This window comes from Bufo gargarizans, chromosome 1 (assembly GCF_014858855.1).
Source record: "Bufo gargarizans isolate SCDJY-AF-19 chromosome 1, ASM1485885v1, whole genome shotgun sequence".
In the NCBI taxonomy this organism is placed as follows: domain Eukaryota; kingdom Metazoa; phylum Chordata; class Amphibia; order Anura; family Bufonidae; genus Bufo; species Bufo gargarizans.
Window position 1 is genome coordinate 647962305 of NC_058080.1, and position 21735 is coordinate 647984039.

At 47.5% G+C, this 21735-nt stretch overlaps 2 pseudogenes; both read right to left on the reverse strand.

The window, feature by feature from the left end:
- Positions 1–354: 354 nt before the first annotated feature.
- Positions 355–14442, reverse strand: LOC122929208 (annotated as a pseudogene).
- Positions 14443–17460: 3018 nt separating this feature from the next.
- LOC122929218 lies at positions 17461–17954 on the reverse strand (annotated as a pseudogene).
- Between the last annotated feature and the right edge of the window lie 3781 nt (positions 17955–21735).

Consider the following 21735-nt stretch of genomic DNA (forward strand, 5'->3'; position numbering starts at 1 on the left):
GCGCGGGCCGGCTGTGACGTAATCTCGCGTCTCGCGAGATGACGCACCGATGCGTCCAGGAGGAATAAATCAACCACCTCCAGGACGCATCGGTGCGTACAGCGGTCGGGAGGAGGTTAACTTCCCTCAGTGCATCAGACCAGAAGTGCAGGTAGCATAGAAAAGTAAAGTCACAGACAGCAGGTAGAAGACCTTGTGCTGCTCCTCTTGTGTCCATATTTTCACATGGTTCACAAAGAGCTTCAAGTGCCGACACAAACATGTCAAATTTTTCTTTTACTGGCTTAACTGGCGCATAATGAGCACTCCAGCGTGTTGTGCATAGTCTTTTTACTGACACTCCAGCATGGTCAATTAACACATCCCATCGATGGGTGGAAGCAGCAAAATAGAAAACATTGTCTGCAGAGTTCCAAAAAAGGTCACGCAAGATGCATTTTGAGCAAAAGAGTGCTTACGACACAAGTTAAGGGAATGGTCCACACATCCATTAAAAATAGCCTTCCTGTTTTTCCCCTTCAGAATGGATTGTACACCTCCATGGATTCCAGCCATAGTAGCAGCATTATCATAACCCTGAGAGCGGCACATCATTATGTCGAGTCCATCACTTTCTAATTTTTGAAGAATGTCAGAACTGAGGTCAGCAGCTTTTTTCCCCTTTAAAGGGAAAAATCCCAAAAAAACTTATTTTACCTCAACTTTCCTGTTGGTGATGTGTACATATCTGATCACTTCAGACATCTGATCAGTATGCGATACGTCAGGCGTGCTGTCAAACATGATGCCAAAGTACTTTGCAGACTTTATGTCCGTTACAATCTTCGCCTTCATATGATTTGCCAGGACACTTATAAACTCATTCTGAGTTTGTGGAGACAGATAGGAGACAGACAGGTTAAGTTTACAGGTGTGCCGCTTTAGCCTAATTAGGTGTTCCTTCAGTACCGGATCATACTTGGAAAGCATCTCAACCATCTCAAGAAAGTTCCCTTTATTCAAAGAAGACTCATCTTCCTTGTGACCACGAAAGGCCAGATTCTGCTTGGCAAGAAATGTAATATCCAGCAATCTGTGCAAAATGTCCCTCCACTTTTTCTTCTCAGTCTCCATCCTAGAAATAGTTTGGGCATCAATGGTTTCATGCAGCCTCAGTCCTGCTGCCAAAGTTTTCCACTTTCTCGTGCATGGCATTGGGGGACACAGCACCATGGGTATATGTCCAACTACCACTAGGAGGCACTAGACACAAAAAGTGTTGGCTCCTCCCAGGTGGGCTATACCCTCTCCACAGGCACGAGGCTATTCAGTTTTAGTCTAGTGTCCGTAGGAGGCAGACCTGTCCTGCTTTTTTGCAGGTTCTGCTGTTTTTTATTTTTATTCTTTTCTTTTTTCTCTCTTCCGCAGGTCTCGGTGTTCTCCACCGTTATACCTGCTGCAGGCTGGGGCTCCATCGTGTTCCACTTTAGTTGCCCCCCTGCGGGCGCGTACTTCGGTACCATCGCCGGTCACCCAGTCCCCACGGACTGCATCCGCAGTGGCTTGCCGGCATTCCCACGGTTTCCGTGTTGAGTCTGCCGAAGGGGTGACCCTGCTGCGCCCGAAGACATCGGATGGTGAGTATATCTGATGGTGAGTATACTCCCCTGTGTCCCTGCCCCAGGGTTAGGTTCCCTCCTGTGGCCAGGGGGATGGGATCCACCTTAGCTGGGGGTCCTGGGGAGCCTCCATCTTCCCCCTAGCCAACCCCCCCTTTTTTCTGGGGGGGGTTATATTCTTGTTTCCCCTCCCTTCTCTTCCCCCTTGGTTGGTCTTTTCTCTCCTCCCTGGCCACACAGTCTTCTCCCTGGCTTCTCCGCTACTTTAGTCCCCGGCTTCTGCCGGGACTAGGCCTCATCTTCTGTGGCCCGTTCCCGGCTCCCAGGTGCTCCGTTTGCCCTGATCCACCTGTCCCTAGGTGTCGCTTCTCCCCCCCTACCCTCCTCACCTATTTTTATGATTCGGTGGGCCCTCTGTCGGCCGCGGTTCGCCCCGCCCCCCTCGCTCCATTCCCGGCCGCCTTAATAAATCGAGGCCCCGGCTTTTGGGCCTGCTAGGCCGCAATCTTCCCGGCCCCTCCTCCTTGCTTCCCGGGCTTTTCTGAGCCCCGCCCGGCCCTTGGGAGGGGCTATCTCTTCACCCTTTCCTGGGCTAACGTGTTTTTTCTGCTGAAGGGGGTGGTTAACCCCTTCCCTCCCCTCAATTGCTTTATGTCCCCTGCAGCCCTACTGACCACCTCTTTTGGGGGGACAAGCTGCTGCAGCGCCTCTTTGGGGGAACAGGGCGTCCGGGTCAGGATAGACAGCCTCTGCTGGCTGCTTTTTGAGCATCTCCTCTCCCAGCCTCTCCTCGGTCGCCACGTGTTTTCACGTGCGTCCGCTGTCTGCACCTCTCTGGGTCTAACAATGGCTGCCGTGCGGTCAGCCTGTCCCTGCTGGGTGCAGTACCTCTTCCCAGATCCTTTCCCCGAACAATCCCTTTGTGTCGGTCCCCCATGAATGGGCTCCCTCCGTGTCAATGCCATGGGAACCTTGACCGCCTCTCCCTGGCGGTGTCGCTGGCCGCTACCAATCCAAATTGCGGCCACCTCTGCCCTCCCAGGGTCCTCCCTGCAGATGGGGCACGCTCAGTTAGGGGTACCTGCACCCGGGTTCGGCTAGGGGTAGCTCACGGTACTCCCTCGGGTGGTCTCAACGGGGTACCACCCCTCCTCGGCATCCTCGGATCCCCCCCAGGACAGGCCTGAGGCTGGTGACGAATCCTTCCTGTCACCCCATCCGTTGCCTCTGGGGACACCTCTGCGCCGATTCCCTCGGAACAGAGCATCAGGCGGTCTTCCTCCATACAGAAGCCCTCTGGGAGGTCAAGACGAATGTGGACGGAGGAACCTTTCCTACCCAGGGTTGGTATCCCCTCTAGTGGATTTTCGGATGGTGCTCCCCTGACCACACAGGTATTCAACCGCACAGGTAAGGCAGCCGTCCCCGTGTTTAGCATACTGAGTCACCTACGCGGTGTCTCTGATACGTACGCCTTCTCCTTAACAGGGGGATGCCTGCACCACTGCCATAGGCTGTCCCTGACAAGCCTTCCTGGTTCCCCTATACCAGGGGCTATCCTCTACATATTTGAGAGTGTTTCCACAGGGTCCCCATCCTGGTGGTGGTGTTCGCCACTCTACCTCATTACAGGGGGTTCCTGTTCTGGGCAAGCGGTTAGCTCGGCTATCGCCTCCTGTAGGTTGGGGAGTTAAGAGCAATTGTACAGCTGCCTTGCCCCTTTTCATAGGTAGTGTACCTACACCTACTCCAGATGCTGAAGCCATTACTCCTGGCTGGCTCTGGGGTGTTCCATACAGCACTATTTCTCCCTTCCGGGCGAGATGTACAGGCCGCTTCGATTGCCGTTGCAATTGCACCTGTCTGTTCCCAGCCACTTTGCTCCCGTCATAGGTAGAGTATCTACGCCATCTCCTGATGCTGTAGCCAATTCCCCTGGCTGGCGCTATGGTGTTCCGTGCGGCACTATTTCTCCCTTTCTGGCGAGATTTACAGGCCGCCTTTAATTGCCGTTGAAATTGCACCTGTCTATTCCCAGCCATTTTGCTCCCTTCATAGGTAGAGTACCTACGCCATCTCCGGTGCTGTGGTCGATACCCCTGGCGGGCTCTATTGTCTTCCAGGCGGCAACATTTCTCCCTACGGGCGAGATATAGAGGCCACTTTCTATTGCCATAGAGTTGCCCCTGTCCGGTTCAGTTACACCTGTCTGTTCCCTGCCACCTTGATCCCTTAACAGGTAGAGTACCTGCACCATCTCCGGATGTGGTAGCCGTTCCTCCTGTCCGGCTTTATGGTGTACCATGTGGCATTTTCTCTCCCTTACAGGACGAGATTTTGAGGCCTCCTCCAGTTGCCGTGGCCATTGCACCTACCTCATCATAGTGTGCACCAAACAGCCATCTTACTTCCTTCATAGGTAGAGTTCCTGAACCGTCTTTGATGCTGCAGCCGTTACACCTGTCTGGCTTCTATGGTGTACTATGCGGCCCTGTTTCTGTTGCCATTGCACCTACCTGATTGTAGTGTGCACCTGTCTTGTTCTTTGTGGTACCGTGCGGCCCCATGGGTTCCATTGTTAACGCAGTTGCTGTTGCACCTCTCTGGGTCTGGGGTGCACCATGCGGCCACATTGCTTCGATCTTAAATGAAGTTCCTCTTCACAGCCATATTTCTACTTTACAGGTTGTGTACCTGTACCCTTCGAATGCTGTCGCATCCCCAGATGCTGTGGCTATGTTTCCACTCTCCTTGGTCGGCAACATGCAGCCACTTTACCTTTATTTTAGGCGTGTGTTTGTAGTACCCCAAGTGCTGGGCCCTGTGGTGCGATCTGTGGCCCAGACAGTTTCTTTCTTACTAGGTGTTTTCTGCCCACGGGTTCTAATCTGTGCTGCAGATGTTGGTTCCATCCGTTTGGTTCTTCCGTACGTCTGCCACTCCGTTACTGTCGTCCTCATTGGTCTCCTTGTGCCGCTCAAGGCACTGTCAGCACCAGGTCACCCTTGTTCAGCATGTGCATGGTTACCATATCTGGCAGGGGTGGGTCAGCCCATCCCCCACCTTATCGGTCTAGTGCTGCTTCTGGTAGCTCCAGTATATGACTGATCTGTCTGGTCCGGCGGGTGGTCCTCATTCAACCTCCTACTCCATGGCCAGGTGGTTGTTGGCCTTTGTGCTAGAGTTGCTCTTGCTTTCTCTTTAAGGTCCTACGGTATGCTGTGCTCCGCGTTACCCCATGTTATAGGGGAGTACTCACATTGTTTCCTATTGCTGAGCGGGCCATTCCTGGTGTAGTACAAGGATCTCCACTGGATCTTCTACCTTGTTTGGACATGTAGCTGGTGAGCATCGGCCGCGGCAGTGGTTTTCGGTCATCGCTGGATGTCCGCCTCACGGTATCCTTCTGGGTCCACGGCTTTTATCATTGCTGGACGTCCTCCCTGACGGGTCAAGGACAGGACCTCTGAGCGCCACACACACCTGTCTGAATTTTCAGCTGATTGCTCTGGTATCGGACAGGGCCCCGTAGTTCCTTCTGGGTCCAGGTGTTTTCGGTATTCCCTTGTATTTTCTGCTTAGTTGTGCTACATGGCGAAGGGGCAGTCCTCTTGGACCTTGCTGTCGTCTGCACCTGTCTGGTACTTTCTCCCCCCTGGAAGTTTTCTGTATGCCGGTCGCAGCTGGTTTCTACATTTCTATGTAGGCTACCCCGGTTTTTTCATGGCGACTTCTGCATTCCTTATGCATATCGATGTCTGTCGTTTTGTGGTACCTCCGAGCTGCTGTACTTGCCCTCTCTGGGACAATGTTTACGGTTTGCTGGTCAATGTTTTTGGTGCGGCTAGTTGTCCATGGCCAATGTCCCTTCCCCTATGGCGGTTTCTTTTCGCCTTTCCTGGATATGCTGGCTTGCGTTGTCTTCCGGTGGTTCAGCTCCTGGTTCCTTGTGACCCCATCTGGGTACTCCTTTCTGGAGTCCCTGTCCCTGTTCATTTGAGGTCCTCTTGGGATTTGTCTTTTTTTTTTTTTCCATCCTCCCACGTAAAGTACCTGGTATTGAGTGGTTTGGTGCTACGGTTTGCAATTCCACCGTATGGTCTCCTTCGGGAGGGACCTCCTCCTGTTGTAGACCCCTTCCTCCTTAGGCTGTTTGGAGTGCTCTTCTTCTACTCCCATGTCTGTCAGTCCAGTGTGTTCCTGCCAAGGTTGCCTGGGCCTGTCTCTGGTTCCTTTTTTCCATGATACTTCACATGCCCAGAGTTTCCTCTGGTCTTGCGCTTTACAGTGCTATCTTGTTTTCGGAGGCTTGTGCCTCGTTTCCTGTTTTTGGGGACGCAGGAGCGATCGTTCTTTGTTCCTGGCTTTTACCTACAACCCCCTCCTTCTCCAAGGGTTGGCAGTTTCCTCTAGCAGCCTTGGGTTTTCGCCTTTACATGGGGCGCTTGGCTTCTTCACCTGGCCTTGCGGTGAGGGGAGTCCCTCTCCCTTCACATGTGAGCTTGCTATGGCTTCCCTCACTCGTTTGGTTTCCAGTGCTTCCCTGTTTCTTTTCTCCCCTGGCCTTTCAGGGGATGGCCACAGGTTTATGGGTCTGAGACAATGTAGGGCGTTGGGTCGATCCAACACGCAGTGCTGTCCTAATTTTTTTCTCCAGCCCTTGGCTGCGCTTGGTGTTCCCTTTTGCCACCTTCTTGCATTTGGGATTTTCTTCCAGACATTTGTCCTGGGGTGCTGGCAGTCTTCCCTGCTTCTTCTGAGGTTTCTTCCTTGTTATGAGACCTCTTGCCCATTCCGTGTTTTTTCCTGTTGGGTCACATGGTCACATTCTCCTGCACCTGTATGCCCAGCCGGTGGCACGTCTCTTCTTTTCCCACCCTCAGGGACTGCTTTGGGACGTCCCATGGTGCTGTGTCCCCCAATGCCATGCACGAGAAAATTGGATTTTTTGTACTCACCGTAAAATCCTTTTCTCGTAGTAGGCATTGGGGGACACAGATCCCACCCTATGTTTTTACTTCCGCTTCTCCGGGCTGGTCTCTTGATCTTTCCCGGTACGGGAGTTGTTGGTTCCTTGCTTTTCTTCTCTCTCCTACTGCTTTTGGTACAAACTGAATAGCCTCGTGCCTGTGGAGAGGGTATAGCCCACCTGGGAGGAGCCAACACTTTTTGTGTCTAGTGCCTCCTAGTGGTAGTTGGACATATACCCATGGTGCTGTGTCCCCCAATGCCTACTACGAGAAAAGGATTTTACGGTGAGTACAAAAAATCCAATTTTTCCAGACAGTATAAGTGCTCTTCGGATGTCTCATTATTATATACCTTTGGGCTCAGTTTCCACCACTTCTGAAACCCAGTGACAAATTTGGATGTTGTATCTGTAGTGCAGCTGGCAAAGAGTCGGCAACAAAAGCAATATAAATTCCCGCTGACAGGTGAGTAAACCATCCATGTCCTCAGAATTTTCTCTCCGTTTGGCATGACCTTGTAAAACCACACTTTTGAAAGTTGGCGCACTTCTCCCTTTGATGCAGCTTTTTCATCTGGCCTTTTGGTGACACTAAAAGAACCATCTTGGTTCTGGAAAGAAGCACTTCCTCTTTTCACAATTTCTACCCAAAAATGATCTGGAACCGGTATCTCCCAGAAGGACACATCAGATAAAATTTGCAAATCTTTCTCCGTAACTGCAGTCATGTCTTTCATAGTATACGGACTATGGCTTGAGTCACTTTCAGCACTCTCTTCTGCTTTAGATTCTGTCATTTCCATTTCTTGCTCTTCTGCTTGAAATTCTTCTATTTTCCCTCCTTGCTCTTCTTCAGATTCTGCCATTCCCACTTCTTGCTCCTCTGCAGAAAGCTTACTAGCTAAAGCATCAGAAGAATCAGCTTGATCAATTGGCGGAGTGTCTTTTGATGAACCCTGGCCATCATCTGGTCTTTTGACATACTTGAGCATGGATCCAGCCAGGGTTTTGATTGCTTGAATTTTTGCCTCTTTTGTTCTCCTTTGCTGGAATCCACTTGGCCTCTTTGACTTATGCACTCCATGTGGCATGGTGGAATATTTGCTTAGGAATTCAGACTTTGCTTTCTGAAATCCATTTGAAAAAAGGACAGCATGAAAACATATAATTTGTCTCTTGTGCTTCTCATATTTTGCTAATGGTATGGATAAACCATATAATACACCGTCGTTTGGTTTAACTTTGTGGGGGGGGGGGTTGTTGGAAGTGCTAGCAGACAGATCGCCGATGGGAAGGGGGGGTGCTAGTGGCAGGTCTGGTGGAAGTATTTTTGCCAACACAAGCAAAGCTACACTTTGGTGCATTCTCCCCCCCCCCAGAACTCCCCCTAACACCAGTATCCGGACCCCACTCCAATCTCACAAACTCCCTACTGCCGCCCGCAGCCTCGGCTCCAGTCACACACCCCTGACCCCGTGTGCTGCTCTCTGTGTGCGCGAGGGTCTGCCCCGCCGTACGGCACATGTAGCACACAACACACCTGTCAGAGCACCCACCCGCATTGGCGGATCCAGAGCTTGGTCTCAGGAGGAGCACTTCCAGATTGTTTTGTGTCGGCAGACAGAAAATAATAGCAGGCTCAGGCTGGCAAGGCAACTTGAATTATGCTAAATTCATTGGGCTAGGGCCATTTTAATGAACTCTTTTAGTATGGCAGTCGATTTGCATGTGGTCATCACAGGACGGTCGTGCCGGCCATTAGGCCATAGTAGTGTCACTATGACACTATGGCCGGTGTGATGGTCCCGTGATGACCACATGCAAATTGACTGTCACACTAAAAGATTAACTATAGGCTATATTACAGAAGGCTGGTCCTGGTTGTCAGTGGTGGGGCCTGTGTTCTACAAGGCTAATTTACATTACTGAGAAATACAGGGCACACTACAGCATAATATACTGGAATCTACAGTACACACTGTAAATATATCAGTCCTCAAACCAAATAATAACACCGCCATACAATAACCAGATAACACTGGCATAAAGTGACTGGATAACACCTCCATACAGTGACTGGATATAGGATATAAGGGGGCCCAGTATAGAGCAGTGATGGTGAACCTTTTAGAGACTGAGTGCCCAAACTGCAACCCAAAACCCACTTATTTATAAAAAAGTGCCAACATGGCAATTTAACCTGAATACCAATATGGTCTGTCTTCCATGTACTTTATCATTTACATAGCTATAATATCCTGCCTACAGTTAATGCGCTGCCTGTGCTGTTTATAGTTCGCACTGCACTGATGAATGGCAGAAAAAGTCTAAGGCAAATTGGTACACCCATAGACTTTTTCCCAAGGTGTGGGATGGGTGCCCACAGAGAGGGCTCTGAGTGCCTGACATCTCTCCAGGTCCAACCTGGAGTCCAGGTTAAAGTTTGGAAATGCCCCCCGCCCCCAAATATAATTAAGTAGGCGCAGAGCGGCAGCATGACAGAGTGTGGATTTGGCATCAGCATGAGGAGACCACAGAGTGGCCCAATGACAGAGTCTAGAGTTGGCGTCAGCAGCAGCAGTTTCAGGAGAAAGCCAACGAGTGGCACATTGACCGAGTCTGGAGTTGGTAGCATCAGGAGAAGGCCACCGAGTGGCACAAGCACAGAGTCTGGAGTTCAGGGACGCAGCATCAGGAGAAGGCCACCAAGAGGCAAAATGAGTGAGGAGTTGGCGGCAGTATGAGAAGGCCAAAGAGTAGCACAATGATAGAGCATGGTGGTGGCCACCCTGCCTACCTCCTGACTTTGGCAATAGCAATATTTTTATAGCACAGTACGTGTCCCCTATATTTTTATATAATAAATAAAGAGTCCCACAGTACATAATGTGGGCAAAATATACCTAATTACATAACATTCCTAATACATAAACTTATTTTTATGTGGAAAATGGTGCCAGGTGGTGTACCATAATAACAATGCCAGGGTACACCCCCTGGCACCTTAGAGTATTACTAATAAAAATGTAAAATAGCCTTTTTTCACAAAAAAATAAATGTATTTATTGGGAATTTTATGTAAGTAGGTATATTTTGCCCACATTATGTACTGTGGGACTCTTTGCACCGGCCCTGTCACGTGGACGTGACCAGGGCCTGTGCAAGGATTTTTTGGCAACACAAGCGAAGCTACATCTCGGTGACCCCCCCCCCCCTCCCCGCCCGCAGCTCACCTGGTCCTGGTTCTGTCTGCAGCAGCTGGCTTCTCCTCTGTGTGGTCCTGATATCTTCGCTCTGCTTCAATCTGGTTTGAGGACTGTACTTTTCGCCCTATAAGATGCACATAGGTTTTAGAGGAGTATAATAAGATATATTATAAACTACAAATTATATTAAAAAACAATATTTTCCATTATACCTCAGGTCAGACCACCAATCAGACCCCCAATGTTAATCATACCTCAGATCAGCCCCCCATATCAGCCGTCAGCACCCCATCCATCATGCCCATGTCAGCCGTCAGCCCCCATCCATCATGCCCCCCATGTCAGCCGTCATGCCCCTATGTCAGCCATCATGCCCTCATGTCAGCCGTCAGCACCCCATGTCAGCCGTCAGCCACCAGCCCCCCATGTCAGCACCCCATCCATCATGCCCATGTCAGCCGTCAGCACCCCATCATGCCCATGTCAGCTCCCATCCATCATTACCCCCCATGTCAGCCATCATGCCCCCAATGTCAGCCGTCAGCACCCCATCCATCATGCCTATGACAGCCGTCAGCCCTCATCCATCATGCCCCCATGTCAGCCGTCATGCCCCTATGTCAGCCATCATGCTCTCATGTCAGCCGTCAGCCCCCCATGTCAGCCATCAGCCCCCCATGTCAGCACTCCATCCATCATGCCCATGTCAGCCGTCAGCCCCCATCCATCATGCCCCCCATGTCAGCCATCATGACCTCATGTCAGCCGTCAGCACCCCATGTCAGCCATCAGCCCCCCATGTCAGCACCCCATCCATCATGCCCATGTCAGCCCCCCATGTCAGCCATCATGCCCCCCATGTCAGCCGTCAACACCCCATCCATCATGCCCATGACAGCCGTCAGCTTCCATCCATTATGCTCCCTAATAGGGGACAATGTTGGAGTCTGCACCATCGGGGGGGTGACATGATGAGGGACAATGTTGGAGTCTGTGCCAAAGGGGGGTGACGGTGACAGGATGTCACCCCCCTTCCCCATGGCACAGACTCCAACATTGTCCCGGGTCCCCTCATCATGTCATCCATGATCCCCTCCCACCATGGGTGGCACAGACATTTCTTCTCTTCCCCTCCAGGCTCCATGGCACAGACATGTTTGTACATTTTGTCCCCCATCTCCCCCTCTCTGTTACAATTACAATACACTTACAGTACCTGATATATCACTGGGGTCTGGCTGGAGTGGGGTCGGTCTGGTCCTGGCTCCAATCTCAGCTGGCTCTGCCTTAAGGTGTCTTCTCCAGAGTCCAGACTAGAGTCCAGCAGGGTCGGCCAACAAGTCGTGCCTCAGTGTTACTCTGTGTTCTTCTGCTGCCAGCCTAGAGGGGCAGCTTTTACAGGCCACAGCAGACAGAGCAGCTCCGCCTCCTTGCCTCCCTCCGCCGCGGCCCCACTGACAGTCAGTCATGCCTCCTTTGGCCCGAGCGCCGCACGGCACACATGTAGGCAGGACAGCCGCCGCCAGACAAGACAGAAGCAGCCGCAGGCCCGCTGCCCACACTGTAAGTAAGTAGTAAGTAAGGCCCCCGGACTTACTGCAGTGCAATTTCAATGTGTTACATAATTTAATTAATCACCTTGGTAGGTCTGGCTGGCGGCTGCTGCTACAATGGGGTGTCACCTGCCCCCGCCAGGGGCGGGTGACACCCCATTGTAGCAGCAGCCGCTAGCCAGACCTACAAAGGTGAATAATTAAATTATGTAACACATTGAAATTGCACTGCAGTAAGTCAGTCCGGCGGCCGGGTGACACCCCATCAGACTGCAACGCCACTGCATGTGGCTAATTTATGATTAGGTTCACACCTTGTCATAAATTAGGCACATCTTCCGGCAGCACATGGGCGAGCAAAGATCGTTGAAAAACACTGGTCTTTGATAAATTACCCCCAATATTTTTCCTAAATCTTCATTTAAACCACCAGTTATACTTACACATAGAAATACATAAATATAAAAAAAAACTTAAAATGTTAGCCCTATTTCTGAATTCTCACACACACCTCCAATTAAAAGAGATTTTAAGAGGATGGAAGTAAAAAATTATGGTAACCAATCCAGCTCAAACTTAGTCAATACATGTCAGCGAAATTGTACCACTGGGCCAAAATTTTTGATTGTTTTACCCACTTATACACCAAGGCGGCAATAATAGTATGGGTTTCCTGTCGTTGGAAACATTTTTAATGGGATGTCCAATGGAAAGGTTGGGAGTCACTGACTTGCCATGTGTCTAGAAGCAGCACTATGTAACTGCTTCTCAAACAGGAGTGAACAGCATTTTCATTTATTTTATTCCCTATAAAACTGAATAAAATATTTTTAATATATTAAATTGATTGCGTCCCTTTGCGTTAGTCACAAATATTTCCACAAGCTTCTGTGTCCTGAAGAATTATAACTCCTAAAATTATGTTTCTGTTTTGCGCCAGTGAATCACCTAGCAGATAGAGATTGTTAATCACACATTACTGAAAATGTGAAAATCACAGGCACTCTGTATTGTAATAATCCAAATAATCCTATTTAGTCTAGGGACAGTTAAGTACAAGGTCTTTCTCTGAGCTGCACATACAGTGCATCAAAACGACAGAAAGATTGTCGGGAGCTTTGTACCAAAAGTGAAATGTCTTCCAATAAGTATTATTTACAGTCCAGTAGCTTTAAAAGGCATGAACATAAACCCTTTGTACTAAAACTATTCATAATTGCCTAATGTATCAAACTTCAATTCTATCCAAAAATCCCACTATACACTGTAACTTTTATGTTTCAAACCTGAGCTTTTGTGTTAAGACAGTGAAACAAAAAATTGTGCTAACATTGGAAATAAGTGAATCACTATATATATATATATATATATATATATATATATATATTGATATACAGTACAGACCAAAAGTTTGGACACACCTTCTCATTCAAAGAGTTTTCTTTATTTTCATGACTATGAAAATTGTAGATTCACACTGAAGGCATCAAAACTATGAATTAACACATGTGGAATTATATACATAACAAAAAAGTGTGAAACAACTGAAAATATGTCATATTCTAGGTTCTTCAAAGTAGCCACCTTTTGCTACTGAACCAGCATGGCTACCACAGCATCTTGCAGCGGCATGCTATTCTATCCTGTTTGCGTTTAGTTGGACCATCATTTATTTTTCAACAGGACAATAACCCCAAACACACCTCCAGGCTGTGTAAGGGCTATTTGACCATGAAGGAGAGTGATGGGGTGCTGCGCCAGATGACCTGGCCTCCACAGTCACCGGACCTGAACCCAATCGAGATGGTTTGGGGTGAGCTGGACCGCAGAGTGAAGGCAAAAGGGCCAACTAGTGCTAAGCATCTCTGGGAACTCCTTCAAGACTGTTGGAAGACCATTTCAGGTGACTACCTCTTGAAGCTCATCAAGAGAATGCCAAGAGTGTGCAAAGCAGTAATCAAAGCAAAAGGTGGCTACTTTGAAGAACCTAGAATATGACATATTTTCAGTTGTTTCACACTTTTTTGTTATGTATATAATTCCACATGTGTTAATTCATAGTTTTGATGCCTTCAGTGTGAAGCTACAATTTTCATAGTCATGAAAATAAAGAAAACTCTTTGAATGAGAAGGTGTGTCCAAACGTTTGGTCTGGACTGTAAGTGGGAAAGGTTGAACTCTGCCAAATCCAGAATCACCCTGATCTCTGATAAGAGGGGAAGTGATCTTGTGCCTCCCTGCTTGTTGATGTAAAGCACCCCAGTCATACTGTCTGACTGGACTTTCACCGCTTTGCCCCGGATTTGAGGGGCAAAGTGAAAAAGGGCTAGCCAGATAGCTAGAATCTCATGAAGATTGGATGAGAGAAGCCGCACCTGAGGAGACCAGGATCCGTGGACTGGAGATCTATTTAGGTAAGCGCCCCAGCCTACCTGGGACGCATCTGTTGTCAATATGAACCAGGTTGGCTGGGTCATAGACTGTCTGTCTGATAGAGGGAAACACCATCTGAGGGAATGCCAATTTCGCCAAGACAGGGAGTCTAGCCCAGCGAAGCTGCCATTCCATTTGGAGAGGACCTCTGACTGTAGCGGGCGGAGGTGCCAAAAAGCCCAAGGGACTGCTTCCGCAGATGCTGAAATAAGCCCCAACATCTTCATGAGGGTCCAAGTTGGGACTCACCGAGGAACGGATAGGAACTCTGCCGTGTTCTGTATTCGGGATCTTCTTTCTGGAGTCAACTGGAGAGTCATCCTGACGGAGTCGATTATGAAGCCTAGATATCTTACTGAAGTCGACGGGCTCACGTTTGACTTCTGCCAGTTGATGATCCAACCCAGATGAAGATGGGGGGTTAGGACCTCTAGAGAAGACGCTTTTAAAAGCCAGTCATCCAGATTTGGAATGATGGTCAGTCTTTGAAGTCTTAAAGCCGCCAGCACAGAAACCACCACCTTGGTGAAAGTGTGAGAGGCAGAAGAAATGCCAAAAGGAAGGGCAACAAACTGAAGGTGTCTGATGACCTCCAAAACCTGGCCCACGATTCTGAGATATCTCCTGGAAGCAGGATGAATCAGGATGTGCAGATATGCATCCTTGAGATCCAGGGTTGCCATCACGTCTCCAGGATTGAGAACGTGAACCACTGACCTGATGGTCTCCATACGAAACCTCACCTTCCTTCAGGCTCTTGACTGCTGGCCAGACCTACCACCACAGTTCTGTCTGCCCCACCCTCGAAAGGACTTCTGGGGAAGACTCTTCCCCTTCTTGTCCGACAGGCCTTCCATGATTTTATCTAGCTCCGAGCCAAACAAATGGTTGGGCTCAAAGGGAAGGCCACATAAATTATATTTAGAGGAGTTGTCAGTGACCCAAGGCTTAAGCCACAAAGGCCTACAGGCCCGCTGACACAAAGGCTATGGATTTGGCTGCCAATTTCAGCTGAAGCTGCATGGTATCACACAAGAAATCCATTTCCAGGTTAATAGTCTTGAAAGCAGCCAGAATGTCTTCACGAGACACCTTCTGATCCACGTCCATCTGAATCTGGTTCAGGCGAGTCCGGAGGAACGTAGAGACCTCAGTAGCAGCAATAGCTGTAGAAGCAGAAGCTGCGGCTGCCGTATAACCTCTCCCCAGAGTGCACTCCGCTCTCCTGTCAAGGGGATCCTGCAGAGTAGACCCATCGTCAGCTGGAACCAGAGTGCGTTTGGACAATTTGGCAATAGCCATGTCCACCTTGGGAATGGAACCCCATGACTCCACCAAGGATTTAGCCATCGGGAACATGGTTCTAAATTTCTTGGTTAGAACCAGACCTTTATCAGGTTTCTTCCACTCTGTACGCATGACAGAGAGGAGGGTCTCATCTGCTTTGAAGACACGAAGTGCCCGACTAGCGGAATCGGAGGGCTCCCCGGTCAACATCATGGACCCTCAACCTGATGGACTTAAGTAATTTTTGTGTCTTTTCTGGAGGGAAGAAATATGAAGTAAGCTCCTCCTTATCCGAGGAGGAAGAAACTAAGGAGACCACAGAAGGTCTCTCCACAGTAGCACAGGACTCCATAGGGGTCTGAGCAGGAAGCCTTTCATCAAGCAGGCTTACGACTCCCTTGATAGACCCATCCACATAGGTCTTCACCCATTGATACATGTCATGCATCGTAGGTTCACTAGCAGGTTGAACCCTCGGACGGCAGCTGTCACACCTGGAGTAGGGACAGCTATCCTCCAAAAGAGCGCTACAATCGTAGCAGGATAAATGCTTGCTTTTGGAACTCGCCTTTCTGCCTTCCGAATCCCACGGAGAAGACATCACTGCGGGAAAAAAAGACAAGTTAAACATTTGTAAAATGCCCAAAATGTTAAGGAGAAAAGGTAAAAGGCAGACCGGCGGAAGCTGAAAATGAGGACCAGAACAATAAGGCACCAATAAGTGGAGAAATACCAACTTATAGGGACTCTGGGAGCTAGCTTAAGAAGCATGTGCAGCCAGAGACCAAACTGGTGCACAATGCTTCCTTAAATAGGGGAGGGGATGGGCCCAGAAACAAAACCCCGCCCCCAGAGGGAGAAACTCCAGATTAACAAAATAAAAGCTTTCCCCCAAATCAGGTAAACACTAGAAATCCTCCAACAGGAGGAAAGATGGCCGAATATAATATAAAATCGTAAATGAACGCAAAACCGCGTTGCAAGGAAGCTCCGGTAGTGACATCAGAGCGCTCCAATGTCACTTCCAGACAGGAAAACTGGACCGAGGACGCCGCCAAACCCACCGCAGCGAAGCGCAGCTGCGCGGAGCTGGCAGCAGGTAAGCTGCCGGCCAAATTACTCAACCAAAAAGAGGGCCACAGCTCGGCTGACAAAACGAAAAAAAGATCCCCCTAGAGAAAGAGGGGGAATCACCGCCCAGTCCACCTGTCCGGGAGGACAGAAAAAAATACAGTGGGCTGGAGGTGATTCCCTCCTTTATAGGGGATATTTAAGTGTTTTATTACTTGAGCTCATTAAAAATTCCGCTGGTCCTACCAGTCCACGGGGGGTGGTTAACCTCATCTGTGCTGCTGGTAGGACGTAAGGGAATCCTACATTGACAGGTCTTGTAAAAAGCATCCAAACACACAACAGTATGAACAGGACCATTTTTCATTTCACTCCAGAGCGTTTACCACCCGCCCCCACCAGCATCATATGCAGATCACAAGGACTCATTGGCGTTAAACAGAAAAGAATGCATACCTCATACAGCATTCACAGTAGTAGACATTTCAAGGAGAGGGAAAAATATTTTTTTTTGTACACAAACGCATTTCAAACAGTTATATCTTTTAGGCAGGGAAAAAAAAATAAGCTCCAGTCTTCCAAATGAACAAGAAACATTGGTACGTTACCTGCTCCCACTGCTCTCTGCACATGCTCACTATGGCCACTGGATTGAGAAAAAAAATCCCAAAATGCACCACCAGGTCACTGCACGCTCTCTGGATCTCACTTATACCCCAAGCCTCTCATGCCTTGGTACCAACAATCCCACAGTTCAAACAGGCTTCTGGTTCCATCTCACAGTCGAGCATTCTCAAAGTGCTGGTACGACTTACAGGAAATAAAGTAGTGGACAAAAATTGGATCACCCACCATCTTAAGAATCTCTGTTTACAGCAGAAGATTTCTTGATGGGGATTTTTAAGAATTGATTCCAGGGCAGGATATAAAACAGAACTAAGCGCCAGGTCCCAGAGAGACAAATGTGCAGAGCAGAGCTTAGTAGTTGAAGCAGTGAACACAATTTAGGAAGACTGTTCTAAACAAGATGTAATTCTCATTTACATCAAAGAGAAAAAAAACATAAAATATATCTATAATTTTTTTTTCTAAGTTAGTCACTGGCCTATGCCAAAAAACAGCGAGGAGTTTCCTTCAACAGGCATGGAAGGGTTCATGAACTACTTAATCATGGGATCACACCATAATTCCTTCATAGAAGATATACAGCTGAACCACCAGCAAGCTTGAAGAAAACCTCTAGGGAAAAAGTCTGCAAATTAAATTTTACACTTGTAATTAACATAAAATTAGGAAATATTGACTTACCTACCACCCACACTAAGCCATACTATCTACATACCCTAAGCAGAGGACTTTGATTCCATGCTCGAGGTAAAGCCCCCATTGAACCCAGTATCAGAGCCAGCATTAGGAGATCCCCAGCCTATAGCAGAGTTTGAGCCATAAGAATTACTACCCAAGCCAAAACTCCATGGCTGGTCTCTTGGCTGATTCCCTTGCCACTGATTGATACCCTATGGAAAAGGTTGATTCTGCTGATTAGCAAGCATACCCATCATCCCCCAGCTGCTCTGTAAGGCCGCCTGAGCAGCAGCCATCATTGTAGGGTCAATGCTGAATACCCTAAAGTTAATGCCACCCCCCCCCCCATGTTATTAGGATGGTTGTGCGCAAGGCCACTATTGTTTGGCCTGTTATTAGGATATCCCCAATACCCAAAGATGGGTCCTGGGAATCTGCCACCCCTCTTCAAAGGGCTCCTTTTATTATTGTGTTTAGCTGTAGATACATGAACACTGACTCCTTTGATAATCAGATCTCCACACACTGACATTTACACAAATCTGATTTTGTTTCCTTGGGATTTTACACCAAGGAACTGGTTTGGTGGGTGATAATGATCAGTTCCTGGGTATTCCATCACAGTTGGGGTACACAAACACAACTATAGTATTGTAATTGTATACATGTATATCCATATCCCTAATACCATAAAACAGAACTGTACATATATATATATATATATATATATATATATTTTATCATAACAACCCCTTATTACTATTACAATTTTTCCCTATTTATATACATCGAAATACCTTATGATTGGAATATTTGGTATACAGTAATGTGATTGTCGTAGGACTCGAACATATCAACTCTCCACACCAGTATTTCCTGCCTGACATTCCTCGTGGGGCAAACACAGGAATGTCACAGGAATTTACTGAGGTGTGTTGGACATGCATGGCCAAACCGGTTGTATCTAGGCAAGGTGAAAAGTTGACTTGCACATTGATACGACTTTATATTAACAGTTTACTCTTATGAAGAAAATGAATAAGCAATTATACGCCATTGTTCGTTTGGTAACAGTGCTCGGTAGAACATCCGAGCATCGCAAAGTGTTCTACACGAGCACCAAGGTGCTCGATCAACACTAATAACTATATAATATACAGGAACTTCTAAAAAAATTAGCATATTGTGATAAAGTTAATTATTTTCTGTAATGTACTGATACACATTAGACTTTCATATATTTTAGATTCATTACACACAACTGAAGTAGTTCAAGCTTTTTATTGTTTTAATATTGATGATTTTGGCATACAGCTCATGAAAACCCAAAATTCCTATCTAAAAAAATTAGCATATTTCATCCCACCAATAAAAGAAAAGTATTTTTAATACAAAAAAAGTCAACCTTCAAATAATTATGTTCAGTTATGCACTCAATACTTGGTCGGGAATCCTTTTGCAGAAATGACTGCTTCAATGCGGCGTGGCATGGAGGCAATCAGCCTGTGGCACTGCGGAGGTGTTATGGAGGCCCAGGATGCTTCGATAGCGGCCTTAAGCTCATCCAGAGTGTTGGGTCTTGCGTCTCTCAACTTTCTCTTCCCAATATCCCACAGATTCCCTATGGGGTTCAGGTCAGGAGAGTTGGCAGGCCAATTGAGCACAGTAATACCATGGTCAGTAAACCATTTACCAGTGGTTTTGGCACTGTGAGCAGGTGCCAGGTCATGCTGAAAAATGAAATCTTCATCTCCATAAAGCTTTTCAGCAGATGGAAGCATGAAGTGCTCCAAAATCTCCTGATAGCTAGCTGCATTGACTCTGCCCTTGATAAAACACAGTGGACCAACACCAGCAGCTGACATAGCACCCCAGACCATCACTGACTGTGGGTACTTGACACTGGACTTCAGGCATTTTGGCATTTCTCTCTCCCCAGTCTTCCTCCAGACTCTGGCACCTTGATTTCCGAATGACATGCAAAATTTGCTTTCATCTGAAAAAAGTACTTTGGACCACTGAGCAACAGTCCAGTGCTGCTTCTCTGTAGCCCAGGTGAGGCGCTTCTGCCGCTGTTTCTGGTTCAAAAGTGGCTTGACCTGGGAAATGCGGCACCTGTAGCCCATTTCCTGCACACGCCTGTACACGGTGGCTCTGGATGTTTCTACTCCAGACTCAGTCCACTGCTTCCGCAGGTCCCCCAATGTCTGGAATCGGTCCTTCTCCACAATCTTCCTATCTTCCTCAGGGTCCGGTCACCTCTTTTCGTTGTGCAGCGTTTTCTGCCACACTTTTTCCTTCCCACAGACTTCCCACTGAGGTGCCTTGATACAGCACTCTGGGAACAGCCTATTCGTTCAGAAATTTCTTTCTGTGTCTTACCCTCTTGCTTGAGGGGGTCAATGATGGCCTTCTGGACAGCAGTCAGGTCGGCAGTCTTACCCATGATTGCGGTTTTGAGTAATGAACCAGGCTGGGAGTTTTTAAAAGTCTCAGGAATCTTTTGCAGGTGTTTAGAGTTAATTAGTTGATTCAGATGATTAGGTTAATAGCTCGTTTAGAGAACCTTTTCATGATATGCTAATTTGTTAGATAGGAATTTTGGGTTTTCATGAGCTGTATGCCAAAATCATCAATATTAAAACAATAAAAGGCTTGAACTACTTCAGTTGTGTGTAATGAATCTAAAATATATGAAAGTCTAATGTTTATCAGTACATTACAGAAAATAATGAACTTTATCACAATATGCTAATTTTTTGAGAAGGACCTGTATATAAAATATTTTTTTATTGAGATCTCTCTTATAAAAATAGAAACAAAGTACTGAATAAAAAAATAAAATAAATACTATACAATCATTAAAATCACATATTTTTCCACTTGTAAATATAGATATATATCTCAATAGCCACACTAAGGCCTCTTTCACACTTGCGTTGTCCGGATCCAGCGTGTACTCCACTTGCCGGAATTACACGCCAGATCCGGAAAAACGCAAGTGTACTGAAAGCATTTGAAGACGGATCCGTCTTCAAAATGCTTTCAGTGTTACTATGGCACCCAGGACGCTATTAAAGTCCTGGTTGCCATAGTAGGAGCGGGGGAGCGGTATACTTACCATCCGTGCGACTCACGGGGCGCTCCAGAATGACGTCAGAGCGCCCCATGCGCATGGATGACGTGCCATGCGATCAGGTCATCCATGCGCCTGGGGCGCCCTGACGTCACTCTGGAGCGCCCCGGGAGCCGCACGGATGGTAAGTATGCTGCTCCCCCGCTCCCTGCTACACTTTACCATGGCTGCCAGGACTTTAGCGTCCCGGCAGCCATGGTAACCACTGTAAAAAAGCTAAACGTCGTATCCGGCAATGCGCCGAAACGACGTTTAGCTTAAGGCCGGATCCGGATCAATGCCTTTCAATGGGCATTCATTCCGGTTCCAGTCTTGCGGCAAGTCTTCAGTTTTTTTGGCCGGAGCAAAAAGCGCAGCATGCTGCGGTATTTTCTCCGGCCAAAAAACGTTCCGGAACTGAAGACATCCTGATGCATCCTGAACGGATTTCACTCCATTCAGAATGCATTAGGATTCTTCCGGCATAGAGGCCCGACGACGGAACTCTATGCCGGAAGACAATAACGCAGGTGTGAAAGAGCCCTTATCTTGTTATTATAGGTGAAGAGATATAAACATTAGTTGCTTGATTATTGTGTCAATAATGGTTCTCTCACTTGATTACTGTGCCGATGGTAATTCTCTTACTTTCAATATCAGGAATCACAGTAAGGTTGATATTGTCTGTTCCAGCAGAAATATTCAAAGGGTTATTGTATCCTTTGGTGACAATAAACTGTAATATAGGTAGCTGAGACAGCCTGAGCTTTAAAACAGAAGTTTGTTAAATAGGTCATTTGCATACCATCAATAAACAATTTGTATACTGTTACCAGTAAGTCTTTAAAGCGTTTTCGTTTATGATATGCACCTATATTGCCACTTATAAGATTTGGATTTATAAGGTGATGATAAGTACAACCGATATTAGTTGAAATATGTACTTTACCGCCTGTAGAGACCGTGCTGAAATGTGTACATTTGTCTGCTGTCTGCGCCGGTCAGATTCAGAAAGAATTCCTGTGATCGGGAGGCAGTCTCGTTGGGAGTATGTCGGATCCTAGAACAGGTTGTGTTCCTCCAGTAATAGATGTAGCAGTGCTCGGGTGGTACAATTCAGTCTCTTATGTTTGTTGCTGTGACTGATGATGAGTTGAGATAGAGAATTATTCTTGAAATCGCCAAAGATTTTTGTATA